The following is a 13,074-nucleotide window of genomic DNA, read 5'->3' on the forward strand; positions in this document are numbered from 1 at the left end:
AAATCAATTCAACCTATTCACATTGGGAGAGATGAGAAAATGATCTAAGAAGCTAGCAGAAAGGGTCAGTGAAAACCCCTCAGGGCCACTACGGAATAAGGACAAGTATTCAGGCCAAAGCACTGCAGCGTATGAAAACACCAACAAACCTAAACTAAACGGACATGCTCTACCTACACATGGGATACCAAAATCAAATTAAGAAAAGTCAAGGAGGCTGAGATGGTGGAATCAGGAAGGGCAGGCATGAAGCATGGAAGGAAGATTACAACAGAGCACAAAGTTCTGGTGAGCATCAGACATAATGGGCTTTACAAAAAGCATTCACTTGTCTACTGATGACTTATCAGACATTCAGGGCCACGGAACTCCTGCATTACCTTGTCACCTATAAGCATGTAAAGATGTGACAAATCTAGAGCTGGCTTTAAATGCAGTACTGCTGCTCAATGGAAGTCATTTTTTCAGCCTGTGGGATAATTAGTTTTCCTGCCTTCACAGTCCCATGTGCTGCCTGTCTTACTACTGTAGGATAACACAGCATTGCAGAACAACAACTGAAGCACCTCCAGAAAGCTTTGTTGAAGGGAAGAGAGGCCTCACAAAGACCAGAGAACACTGGCAGAGGGGGACGTGGAAAAGTGAATCTCACATGCAGCAGCTCCCTGTAGAGTCCAGTTTAGGAGATGCGTCATTCTTAGGCTTTTTAGTGGCTTCTAAATGATAAAATCTTTGTACTTCCAGAGTCTTAATAAATAAGAGATTTTCGTATTAAATAGGAAAGTAAAGTATTAATGTTTTAATGCTGGGGTAAGCAATCTGAACAAGATGCACATATTTCTCTTCTGCTCCTCACGTTTCTCCTGACCTGCTCCCCAGCAGTGGCCCTGCAGCCAGAGCTGCCCATCACTGCCCTCACTGCAGTCCAACGCATCGCCCAGGACCTCACAGCCATCTCTGCTAGGAGAGGAAGGATGGAAATGATCTGCTCCATGATCTTCCCAGGCACAGAGCTGAGGCTCACCGGCCTCACCCTTTCTTAAACATGGGAGCAACGTTTCCCTTTTTCCAGTCACCAGGGGCTTCACCGGACAGCCGTTATTGTTAAAATATGATGGAGAGTGGCTTGGCAGCCACATCAGCCATCTCTCTCAGAGCCCCAGCATGGATATCATCCCGTCCCATGGATTTATATGCATTCAATTACACCAGGAGGACTCGGCTTTGTTCCACCGTTGCAGTGGTACAGAATCCCACCCCACGCCTAACTCAAATCTCCCCTCCTTTACGTTAGAACCATTCCCCCTTTGTCCAATCACCATCACCGCACAAAAAGTTCGTTTCCCTTCTCTTTATAATCTCCTTTGAAACAATGGAAGGCTGCATTGAGCAACTACAGCAAGCAGGGCAGGCACAGAGCAATGCCTGTGTCACCATGGGACCGTATCACAGAGGTGCACTGTGACCTCAGGGGAGGGGGGCTGACCCCAGCGGTCACGGAACCCCCCACTGTCACTCTCGAGCTACCTTGGCAGGTAAGGCAGCAGGCTCCCTCTGCTCCTGGCACTGTGGCCCTCCAGGGGATGCCAGTGCCCCAGATCTCACCCCAGCGCCCATCTGGGCATTTCTCCACAGAGAGAATTTCTCCACGGATGCCGACGGTGCTTCCGACACCCGACGCGATTATCCCTGGATCCTTTGTGCCTCCACTGACCACTGCTGCAATGCAGACCAACAGCAGCGGAGCAGGGCCAGTGTCGACCCAACCCCTCCCTGTCCCCAACGTCACCTACGTGGTGCCTCAGGCTTCTGTTTGGCCTGGGGTACCAGGTGTCCAAGGACAGGGAGTGCAGCTCCCACCTGGGGGGATGCTCCCAGCAGTGGTTCAGCTGCCACCTGCAGGGGTCTCCCAAGTGGTTCAGCTGCCCTCTGGGGTGATGCCCCAAGTTGTGGGTCAGCTCCCACCTGGGGTGATGCCCCAAGTTGTGGGTCAGCTCCCACCTGGGGGAATGGCCCCAACAGTGGTTCAGCTGCCACCTGGGGCGGTCCCGCAAGTTGTGGGTCAGCTGCCCTCTGGGGTGATGCCCCAAGCTGTGGGACAGCTCCCACCTGGGGGGGTTCCCCAGGTTGTGGGTCAGCTCCCACCTGGGGTAATGGGAACCCAAGTTGTGGGTCAGCTCCCACCTGGGGGAATGGCTCCAACAGTGGTTCAGCTCCCACCTGGGGGGGTCCCCCAGGTTGTGGGTCAGCTCCCACCTGGGGTGATAACCCAAGTTGTGGGTCAGCTCCCACCTGGAGGGGTGCCCCAAGTTGTGGGTCAGCTCCCACCTGGGGGGAAGCCCCCAACTGTGGGTAAGCGACCACATGGGAGGAAGCCCCCAGCTGTGGGTAAGCGGCCACGTGGGAGGAAGCCTCCAACCGTGGGTCAGCTCCCACCTCAGGGGGTGCCTCCCATTGTGGTTCACCTCACTCCTGAGGGGCTGCCCATAGTTGTGGGTCAACTGCAACCTGGGCAGCAGGAGTTACCCCTGCTCTTGCTCCTACCCGGGGGCATGAAGCCGGGTATGCCTCCCCCCAACGCCCCTGCCCACTGCTGGGATCACCCCCCAGTGGCAGGGACGATGCAGCCCCAGCAGCCGATGGGGCTGCAGCCCGGGGCCGCATTGCATGGGCAGCCCCCGCAGCCCGCAGGCAGCTGCCCGCTGCAGGCTCCCAGCCAGCCCGGCCCCTCAACTGTCCTCCAAGGACCTCCAGTGCAGCAGCAGGTGCTCTTCGTGCCCGGCACCCTGCCCACCATCTTAGAGCAGGAGGAGGAGCCCTTTGGAGACGCCGTGGTGCACACGGAGGACCAGGGGCAGCCAGCATCCATCAGCATGTGCCCCCATCCCACCACGGCTCCGCTCACCTGCAGCATCGCAGCGCTGGAATCAGGTGGTGAGTTTGGGGGCTGCAGAGCGGGCGGCAGGCTGGCTGCACCGGGTGGCTGTGGGAAAGATGGCATTTTCTCACTGCGGATTTTCTTGCTTTTCCAGCATCAACAACCAGCTCAGATATCCCGGAGGACATCACCAACATCAGTGACCTCCTGGCTTGGATGAACAGCGGTGAGTTTGGGGGCAGCAGAGCTGGCGGGGGAGTGTTTGCACCTATTTGGTGTGGGAAAGCTGGCCTTAACCCTGTGGCGATCTTCTTCCTCTTCCAGAAGTGGCACCCAAAGAAGTCCTGGATGACATCCCGGGCATGGATGATCACTCAGCCGAGTGCCCAGCCCCTGCCTGCACCACCAGCGGACACCAGCAGAGCACTGGCAGCACCCAAGCCATCAAGAGGAAGCTGCCACAGAGCCAGGATGCTCCAGAACAAAAGCGCTCGCGCTAGGCGAAGCTGGCTGGGCTCAGCAAAAACGGGAGCATCTGCAGAAACCAGCTCATGTGGTGCAGCAGGAGACACGGCCACAGCCAACAAATCAGGCTACCTGTAGCCCTGGGCTCCTCACCAGCCCTCACACAGAGCAGTGGCAGTGCTCCAGGCGCACCGGCCCCAGCCCAACCCCTCCAAACCTGGGCTGTCCACCAACAACACCTTGGACTGGGACAGCGTGGGACGCCGTTACATTATGTTATGATATTTTATGTTATCTTATGTTCAATTACATTAAATTACTTTAAATTATTCAATGTGTCATATTCACTTTGCTACGACGACCTGCAGTTGTTTATACAGCAGCAACAAATGCTGCCACTGAATCCTCCAGCTCAGAGCAATCTTCTGTATAGAGTGCAACCTCTTCCATACACAGTGCTTCCCTGTGCTGGTATGCGATTAGAGGCATGAAGAGGAATGCAAAGTTTTCAATAAAGTGCATACCAGGAGGAAGAAACCCAGGAACAGCAAAAGAAACAGAAATGTTAAGCTCAAAGATTTTCACAGCAATTACTCATTGCAGGTGCTACTGAGGTGAGTGCATCAGTACGGTGGCCAGGAGCCCTCAGTGTGCAAAAAGCAAGAACACCCTGTTGGGATGCATAACAAGAGGAGACATCAGCATGGACAGAGCTAATGTGTCTAATAATCAACAAGCACATATTTAATCTCTACAGTAATCCTGTCACAGCTTGGCCCAAAATTTCAGCATCCAAGTACGCAGTGATTTCCCAGATTTACAGTTTCAGGACCTGAAAGAAGTGTACAGATCCAAGATACAGCATGACTGAATTCTCCCACCTAGTAATCCTGATCACATACCTAGGAATTGGTTATGAGCAACAAATTCTGCAATCCAGCCTAGCCTGTAAGGGAGGTTTGAAATCCCATCCTCAAACAGTATCCCTGCAAGCTTTGCACAAAATGCTGCACCGAAGTCATTCCTCTGCTCATGGAAGACCTACTGCCCAATGGAGACACACATTTGGGACCACCATCAGCCATTTCCTGGTTATCCTGCACACAAAGCATCCTTATCCCAAAGGGAAGGCTCCCGTTTAATCTCCTGACCTTTGCTGCTGTGACCAGATGACAAAGTGACAAAAGCTGGAAAACCTTGCAGCTGTGGTTACTGGGGATGGCCAAGTCCACACGTCAATGAGTTTGTCCCAGTACGGTGGGGATGTGTTAGGGCTGGGCTGGAAGGACGCCTTCACTTCATCAGCAAGTTGGCTGACAACACTGCTGACAACAGAACAAGTTTGCAGGAGTTCCCTGCTCTGGGAAACAAAGCAGCACAACCCACATCACATCACCTAGAGAGCAATGAGCAAACCAGACGTGCCACGCAGGTAGTGATCTGTAAATCCGGACCCATCACAAAAGCAAACAGAAAAAGCCAGGCAGCAGAGTGGAATTGGTCAGTTTTAGCCTTTAGTAAAATTACAGGTAGTGCTATTTAAATCCCTAGGAGCCCAATCACAACATTTTATTAAACGGTTTTCCATGTTTAACGGTCATTCATAGAAAGGTCCACTGTAATAGTATTTTAGCACCATCAACCTGTCGAAATCAACCTGCCCAATTACTCCAAACTACATTAATAACACCGGATATTACACTAATTGTGTCCAGTTTCTATGCAGACGAGGTCCTGTGGGGCTAATTTTTCATCCTCAGGGGCAAGCAACTCAGCCATCAAGCTGATTTCACCAGGAATCCCTCCTCATTACACAAGTCCAGGCTGTCAAACTTTTTTTAAAAAGGTTAATGGGCCAATCAGTCATCAATTATTTCCTGGAGGCTCAGCAGACAAAGGGTTAAAGTGCTAAGAAACAGCTGCAACTGATTTACATTTGGAAGTTATTACAGGACAGGAGATGTCTCAAATGTTGCGTTGTGGGGCTGCTGCGTGAGCGAGGAGAGAGGTGGCTGAAATGAGAAATGAGCTGGAAGCGTTAAGAATGTGATACGGAACCCAAAGCATCGGTGAGCTTTTCTTCTACTAGAGGATGTGCAACCAGGAAGACTACACCAGATTGCATAGAGAGGCACGGGAGCCACCCTGAAGGGAGTAGATGGTGCTACTCTGTGCTGCACACGCTGCTCTCACTGTTATCCCTCTGAAGGAAGGTTACTGTGTTCAACCCAAGTCAACATTTACTGTCCTCTGCCAAAGTGTGCTGCTACAGCCCACCTGCTTGTGGAACACCATACGCAATTCCTTGGGGGCATTCTGCAGGGGAAACAAACAGGCACTCTGTTAGAAAAGGACACAAAATAATCACAGGATACATTCAGCCTGTAACTTGTTTCAGAGAGCTGGGTTAAGTCTGCTGAAACACAGCAAAGCACACATCCAGCAGCAGCACGCGTCTTGGCAGACCAATAAGAGCAGTTCTAAATGCTGGCCATACGTGTTTGCTGTTTCCCCTTCCCATTCCTTTCATTCTCACTGTTAGGAACTGCACAAGTAGCTGCAGACACCGTGCAACTCTGGTGTGGAGCCATGGGCACAGCCTCATGCCAGCAGAAGGTATGGGTGCCATTCTGCCAGGCACCCTGCAGCCAGAGACTGCACCCATCCCAAAGGTTTGCTTTTCAGTGAAACTACTGCTGCTTTTCCATGGGTGTAAAAAAGACTTGCCAGGATTAGGGCGTTTCTCCTGGGCCCACTATTTTGGCAGTCAGAAACAGAACTGGAGTTCTGACTTCTGAGGCAGTGGCTTACAACCAGCCCCTTTCATGCCAGCTTGTGCATCTGCACGATGCAGTTGTCATCAATGCTACCTTGGTAAATTAATAGCAAGTCGCTGTGCACATCTGGTGCATGATACCAGAAACAATAAGTATAGAACCTGAAGGCTCAATGGCGTGTTTCAAACACCCATCAAGCGTCTTCTGTAGTTGAGGTTGCAGCTTCAAACCCATCCAGTCCTGTCTGAAGTAACACTGACACTCATTCCATGCCAGCATCCTTCCTTAATAACCCACAGCCTTTTGTTCTTGAAGATGATAACAAAAAACTTCCCTAGCAATCAACATTGGATGTTTACAACATACAGTTTGTCCACAACAAAAGTGTTATTTATGTACTACATCATGACAACTATCACTACCTTTTGCCACTTGGTGTAAATTATCCCTGTAAGTTGGAAGATAAGTATGTTTATTAGCAGCATCAATTAAAGAAATATTTGTGCCACGTCCCACTGGGCATGACTATGCTAATACTTCTTCTCCCCTTTCCAAACCCAGTGTCTAAATCTAATTAATTCTGAAAATCAACCCTATCAGGACAATATAGCTCTGCTAGCAGTTGCCCACAGCTCTTGATAAAGGTTGTGTTCCACTGGAAGAATGTTTCAGTAGCAGTGTTTTGTATCACTGCCCATCAATGACAAACTGATGATGAAAGGCTTGTTTCTAGCTCAAGGGACAGACGCTCTCCCCCCACCATACGCACTTACTTTATTTGGATGCCAAGACAACATGGTTCAAAGAGCACCGTGAAGTCATTTTTACATTCAGTTCATGCAGCATGCAAGTCTGTACTTGCAATAGGTGTTTCCTAGTGTGCTTCAAGCCTGCAGTTCACTTTTTAAACCATACGTGTTTCAAAGATAAAGACCTTTCTTGGCTAAGCCGACCAGGCAGAGCTTATCTTTAGTGCTCTAACAGCCATCTTCCTCCCCATCTGCAGGGCTTAAGCCAACGTGAACTTTCTGCACAGGTGCAGCATCGCTGCGAGAGCATCAACAGCTTTTAAACAGAGTGGCCACTTTCAGGGAGGACACTCAGCTCAGCACGGCATGGAGCAAAAGGTGACCTTGTGCAGGCAGAAAGCACGAGTGACCCACCAGACTGAGGCCCGTGCAGATGCTCCCCTCTGCTAAGCACCTATGGAACAGTTGCAGCACGCACATCTGTGCCTTCTCCATCTTCACCAGAGGTTTTCCTACGTGGGAACAGGCTAAAGACCTACATCACAGTGCCAGAATTACAAAGCAGCCAAGAAAAGCTTCTGAAAATGGTGCATGATGGTAATACCTTTGCTTCGTAACAATGCAGAAGTGCAACTGAGCGAGCACGTGCTAAAAACTAAAGCAGATTTGTTATTCTGGACTGTCATTTCCTATCAACGTTTTCTTTTTTGAAGGCATAATTATCTAAACATGTGGCTTTTAATACTTACACTGCTCATTAACTCTGCATTTGCCAGTCTCACAACTGCAGCTATGGCACTGAGGGGAAGCACGCGGGCCCAGAGATGCAGGATTATGGAGAACATCAGACCCTTCCATTTTCAGTAGGGGTAAGACTTCCAAAAGAGATACACTTGCCAAACTCCAGAATTTTGCTTTGATGGCATCTCCCAAATCCCTTTGGATCAGGGTTATCAGGAACCCGTTCCCATAAGGTTGTTTATTCAACATGCCTTCCATAGATGCTTGGATTAGTGCAATGGAAGATTCTTCAGACTAGACAGGCCTTAAACCCCAAGATTTTAGTCTGTGCTACACAAGGGGTATCTTTACACACATATCAAGCTTACACTTTAATGACAGGTGCACATAAACCCCCAAGTTTCTCCAGGAGTAACCCTGTAACAGCAAGCGTGCCTGCACACTGATTTAAAGAAGAAACAAAAGCCAGCATACAAATACAAAACGATACATTAATTAAACAAACAACCTACTTATTTTTGTATTAAATAGTAAAAGAAAGCAAAGTATTAATGTCCAATCACCTTCTTCTCTCATTCTGCACTTGGAAGAGACAACAACATGATCAAAACAGACCGCATTTGCAACTGTTGCTTGAAAGGTAATAATTTTCCATTTACGACGAGGAATAAAACAAAATTATAATTAAAAAAGCCTCCTTAACAAGCCGCCGTAAAATCCCACTTTTGTTTCCCACGTACACTTTATTTGGCAGTGAGAGCATGGCATCCAGCAGCAATCCAGCAGTAATTGTGCAAAAAAAAGGACGGTGATATAAATCACCAAAGGTTAATGATCAGGATGTGAACAGAGGGACTTGTTTACAGAAATAGCATGCAATTTAAAATTTACAAGAGATTTAATGCCACTGCTTGGCAATCACTAAAACCAACAGCCCAGAAAACAGTGACATTAAGAAAAATATTACAGTTATAATCATTCCAAAATAAGTCAATTAGTGTTAGGGCATGCGCTCGCGATTACTTGACCCATTTGGTTTGCACTTAAGTGAAGAAAAAAAATATATATCTCCCCCCTCTCCCAACATCGTATGGAGAGTACTGAGTTGTGACCTATTTTGCATTCTGTATTTCTTACACCGTCCCTCTTACATGCTGCTGGAGATGGTGGCAGAGGGTTTTTCTCCTCTCCCGGCTTCCGACTCATTCTGACCTTTTGACGTTTGTAACAGTAACAAAAAAAGAGAGGAAAAAAAATAAAAATAAAAAGGAGGAAGTTTATAATTATGTTGTTCAAACGGAGGTGGTGGAGGGGGGAAGAAAAATCCAATGTGCTCTCATACAAAAGCCACGCTGGCTGTCTTCGGCGGGAAAAAAAAAGAGCAACGTAAGTCAATTTGTGAACTTTGGCACCGCACGACCTTTAGAAATACAACAATATACAGAATTTACAAGCAAGAGCAGCACATGCAAATGACCCGGCACTGTCTCGCCTTTGGATTAGAGCTGCAAAGAGCATTATGGAGAACGCTTTCACAAAACAAATTAAGACTGTTGCTTAAATGTCACGGCACACCATTGTATTAGGCTACAGATCATTACACCTGATACTAACACTTTTAAAAACTGTAATAACTTCGGAAATATTACATCGAGTGGCCACATGTAGAAAGGGGAAATCAAGAAATAAATAAATAAAGGAAGAAAATGGGTTCTTGAAGTAATTTAAACATCACCACTCCACGACTAGAGGGAAAGGTCAGAATTTAAGTAAGCTGAAAGGAACATGAATGGTAAAATAAAATGGGCAAACAGAAAGATGAAAAGACCGCTGGAATGACTCTGCAAACATAAGATGAAAGCACACATGCTTTGGGCAAATTTGATTTCCATTCCTGCATTTGGTGGGAGACGCAAGGAGGACAACTTCCAGAGAAGCGGGGTAAAAAAAAAGGTTAGAGAGGGGTTGTTCATCTACAACGTGTGGTTTTGTTACCTTCAGTGTTGGTGCTGCTGCTGCTGTATATATTTCGCAGGCTACCAACACGGTTAAGTTTCCAAGCTTTGCGTTTGGCTGCATCCAGAGAGCAGAAGGGGGAGAGAAAACAAAGAGAATAGAATAAAAATAAAGAAAAAGGAAAAAAAAAAATATATGAAAAAAGGGGAGAAAAGAAACATCAAAATAGCATGTGAAGTAAAATACGAGCACAAGCCTGTTACGTGTGAAGAGCTACACACAAAGTGCACACAGGACTAAACAGCCTCTCAAATCCTCACACCGTATGGAAGGCTTCTTCTTTCTTGGGAATGATTTTTAGATCTCTAAAAGGTGACAAGATCTGGCAAGACCAGATGGACCTGCTATTGGAACAGACAAAAAGAGCAGCAGAAATAAAAAGGCACAATGTGTTTGTACAAGGGACACATAACCAGACAAAACAACTGCAGTACGGTGCCGTTTAAGAGGGAGAATCAGCCAGATGAGTTGCTCCTTTACCCTGGGCCATCCCACATACAAGGAGGGAATGATGTATCTGCTAAGTGATACCTCTGCAAGCCTTCCAGTCACCTCACCTTGTAAAATCTGTTCTGCAGCATCAAGGAAGAGATCTCTGTGACCAGCAAGAACTGGATGAATATTCAGATCTCCTTCTCAGCAGCTCGCAAGGACCTTCATCAGAGAGTCATCACAGAACAGTTGGGTTGGAAGGGATCTCATGGATCATGAAGCTCCAACCCCTCTGCCACATGCAGGGCCACCAACCTCCACATTTAACAGCAGCCCAGGCTGCCCAGGGCCCCATCCAACCTGGCCTTGAACACCTCCAGGGATGGATGGGGCATCCACAGCTCTCTGGGCAGCTGTTCCAGCACCTCACCACTCTCTTGATAAAGAAGTTCTGCCCACAGACCGGGGAGAGCCTTGAGCTCAGATATGAGGCTTCTAAGGAAGACAGTGCCACTTACACTGCTATTAATTATGATTAATTTCTCAGCCATATTTTCTCCCTCAACATTCCTCCACTCTAATTCAGCTTATTACAAAGAAACCCACGGTAAGTCTGGAATAAGACCCCATCAGCACCTCATCCTAGTGGAACATCACGTAACGTAGCCAGCAGTGTGAGAAAATATTGTCAGAATTTTCTTTCTAAATTTAACAGATATTTTTTTTAATGTCCCAAAGAACTCAGGCTGCACATCTGGTTCCCACAGACCAAGCTGCCCAAAGCCCCATCCAACCTGGCCCTGGGCATTCACAGCAATCCAGGCAGCCCGGGCCAGGGCCTCATTGCTCCCATCAAAGAAAGGCTACATTAGATCTGTCTACAAATTAAGGCTCATCAAATCTAAAAATATTTTCATTATACGCATTCTTCAATATGAAAAGCCTTCCGTTTTAGAAATGTTTAACAAGTCCCAGCAGGTACCAGCAACCAGAGAGGCACCATTTCCCAGCTGAAACCTTGTTTTTCCTGAAAAAAAAGAAAGAAAGAAAAAAAAAAAAAAAAAAAAAAAAAAAAAAAAAGAAATTTACATATAAATAGGCAAAATCGAGGTTTGGCATGCTTAGAAAAGGAAGACTGTTTCCAGTATACAAAGACCTCCTCCTAGTCTGTTTTCATTTTTCATATTTTAATCACATGTTCAGGTATGGATATATAAGCAGGAAGTGAACTTGCAGCCTGGTTTCCCATTAACCTATTGATGAAATAATCCATTTTAATGTGTTAAGTGTCATGCCTTTTTCCTCTTTTTAAAGGAATGGACTCTTTTTTCAGTGATGCTGAGGTCCTGATACATCCCAGTGCGTCCTTTAGCACTGATTAGACTCCGGCCTGCTTCCTTGTGGTGCTCTGCTATCTCTGAGAATCCAATAATATTATCACCATTAGGGCTTGGACAGTGCCAAATGCAGCTTCTGTGGGGTGATTGATGTATGTGTGACCAGCAGGGCCTGGCCCAGCCATCCTATCCTGACTGCCTTCAGAATTACAGCCTAACTATAAATTTCTGCTGCCTACAAACAAGGCCTAAGCAGGCACTAGATGTTGTTATTTGCTTGATCTGTCATTGGCTTATATACCAGAATATTCTGTTCCATGTACATGTGTATATACAAACAAAACCAAGGAAGACAGAACTGGATTCCAATAAAAATCTATTAAAAATGCTTCATTATTTAACAGAAACAAAGCTTCGTAATTAGAAAGATCTTTATGGTAGATTGATTTGTTGAAGCATTTTTCACCCAGAGAGTGGAGAGGCACTGGAACAGGCTGCCCAAGGAGGCTGTGGACGCCCCAGCCCTGCAGGCATTCAAGGCCAGGCTGGATGTGGCTCTGGGCAGCCTGGTCTGCTGGTTGGTGACCCTGCACACAGCAGGGGGTTGGAACCAGATGAGCATTGTGGTCTTTTTCAACCCAGGCCATTCTACGGTTCTATGATTCCATTTTCTGGAAGCCTATCTTCTTTACAAAGATACCAAGAAGCATCCCTAGTTAGAGTTCCAAAGGAACCCAAACACCTCTCCCAAATGTCAAATACCCGGAACGTAGGTGCCTGTGCCTCAGAAGACACCAGGTGTCTGATTCACCTTGTCCTGAAATTGCAGCTCACGCCTGCTATGCTACACTCCTACAATCTGAATGACTAATGGATTTTAATAACGTTTTGAGAAAAATCTGATTAACATCGACACTTGCCCTGATCTCTGGCTTCACCATCGACAGCAAAACAACATCTAGCAGCAATCAAAGCGTTCCCCCATCCTGACTAGCGTGTAGGCATGAAGTGGAAGCACAGTTTCTGATCTTCACCAAGCTCATTAACTCCAGAATACAGATCACCAAGATTAAGCTTTTACCTTTGCCAGACAAATTAATTTGTGCTCCAAACTCTCAATCTGGACTAGCACAATAAGTCATTATCCGACACCCAACGACTCCGAGCTCTGCTTTTAACAACCCTGCAAAACAACACCTTAATTGTTGCAACGTCCAACTGCGCACGCCATCGCCTGGCAGCTCCTCCCAGTAGTTACCACAGGAAGAAATCACTAAGAAAAAACTGGGAAAGCTTTGACTCTTGGAGGCTGACGTGTGGTTTTATGATGAAGGCTCAAAATGATTTCTTGAGCTCTTACAGAGATGCTGCTCTCCATTTCCCCTCTGTGACTTGATGCGTCACTCAGATGGCACGCTCACACATCTAGCTTGAGTATACCAGTAAAGAGACTAGAATCAACTGCATCGATCAGTCTTATAAAATTTTGGCAAGCAAGACTCCCCCCCCTTTTTTTTTTTTTTTTTTGGTTCTAAATAAGCTTTTCCAGCTTCTTTTGTAAAAGAAATGACCTCCACCAGTTCGTCTTTCTGTTTCACCAGCTGCAGGAATGACATAAAGCTTCCAGATCTACAACCTGGGCTTCAAAACCAATAAAAATCTGGGTTTTCTATGAAAAG

At 47.0% G+C, this 13,074-nt stretch overlaps 1 protein-coding gene across 2 annotated transcripts in view; it reads right to left on the reverse strand.

Moving 5' to 3' along the window:
- The window catches only part of AGAP1 (ArfGAP with GTPase domain, ankyrin repeat and PH domain 1), a gene marked incomplete at both ends in the record, with an annotated part of 281,406 nt that overhangs the window by 39,063 nt on the left and 229,269 nt on the right, over positions 1-13,074 (reverse strand). The window lies entirely within an intron of this gene.

The sequence above is a fragment of the Tetrao urogallus genome, assembly GCF_951394365.1.
Source record: "Tetrao urogallus genome assembly, chromosome: 8".
NCBI lineage: Eukaryota > Metazoa > Chordata > Aves > Galliformes > Phasianidae > Tetrao > Tetrao urogallus.